Source organism: Apium graveolens, chromosome 3 (assembly GCF_009905375.1).
Source record: "Apium graveolens cultivar Ventura chromosome 3, ASM990537v1, whole genome shotgun sequence".
Lineage (NCBI taxonomy): Eukaryota > Viridiplantae > Streptophyta > Magnoliopsida > Apiales > Apiaceae > Apium > Apium graveolens.
The window spans coordinates 291,435,348-291,436,796 of record NC_133649.1 but is presented as its reverse complement, the minus strand read 5'-3'; positions in this window follow the sequence as shown (position 1 = coordinate 291,436,796).

Genomic DNA, 1,449 nt, shown 5'->3' with positions numbered 1-1,449 from the left:
ATATCCCCAGGTTCTCTTCCAGCACTTGGAAGTTACAAGTAGAAGAATTAAGAAATGAGATACCACAGGGAATTCATAATATAAAGTATATACTCTATTGAAGTGATGCCAAAATACATGGAAATAAAAAAAAACAACGATAACCAGGTATAAGAAGGATATTTCAAAATGGATTAGAAAGTGTTGGACACGTCAAAGAATTAAGGTGAATTATTGGAGGCTTAATTGATAAGGCAGATCAAGGAGTGGTTTTACCAGAAGTGAATCATAAAGTATACCAGTGAGGTTGTTGAAGAAAAGGAATAAAATTATGACATTGTGTACTGATTATCGGAAGTTTAACAAAACAACGAATAAGAATAAGTGACCCCTACAAAGAATTGATTACTTACGAGACCTAATTCAAGAAGTGTGTTATGTCTCAAGGATTAACTTAACATCTGACCTGAGAAAATATCAGAGATAATGATTAAAGTAAGTTCAGAGCATTGCAAACTCTGATGATATTATGTGAAATGACAAGTGTATCAGGTGGCTATAAGGAATTAAGGAACATGGTGTATAAGGAGTATTTGGATAAGCAAACGGTATTTATTGATAACATCCTCAGCTACTCAAGGAATAAGAGAGTTTGCGTGGGATGCCCAAGAATTTTTCTCCAAAGATCAGAAGAAAAGCAACTATGCGCTGAGTCTTCAAGAATAAAATTTTGACCGAGGTTAACAAAAGATTCTGAATTAATCCATTAACTACTACCTAAACAAAGCTGTATGGTAACAGATGCCTTATGTTGACAGAAAGGATTGGATGTAAATAAGACCACCGAGGAGTTAGTAAACGAATTGGAAAGAGTAAGAGATGTTTAAATATTTGGAAACCAGGTTGAAAACGAGTACCGCCTATCATCTTTGAATAGAAAGTCAAGGTACAAAAGTGATTCAGGAAAGGTAAAATATGTTGAGAGGTGGAGTTTTAAGGAAACACTGGAATGATCATTTATTAGCGATGTTAACTTTGGAATGCCACTTTACCAAGCTTCATGTGAATGCAAGTATAGGTCCCCATTTCTATTAAAATAAAGTGAGAGAAAGAAAGTTGTCAAATTCTAAGTTAGATCAGCACACCAAGAGCGTAATGATATTGATTGAAGCAGCTCGGAGTGGACAAAGGAAGAAGGCGAAATTATATTGAGAAAGAATATGAATATAGAAATAGGACCAGTAGTGTTAGTAAAAGTGTCGTCCTATAAGAAACTGGATAAGTCTAAGTAGAAGGGACAGGTTAAGTCCTAAAATTAGTGAACCATTCGAGGTATGGATAAATACATATAAAGTTGTTCGTGAATGATATGACCGTCACACCAGTGTGTATACCTAAGGTATTTTACTTGTCAATATTAAAGTGATAAGTATTGGGTTTGAATTAAGTAATTGATCAGGAGCCAATGGG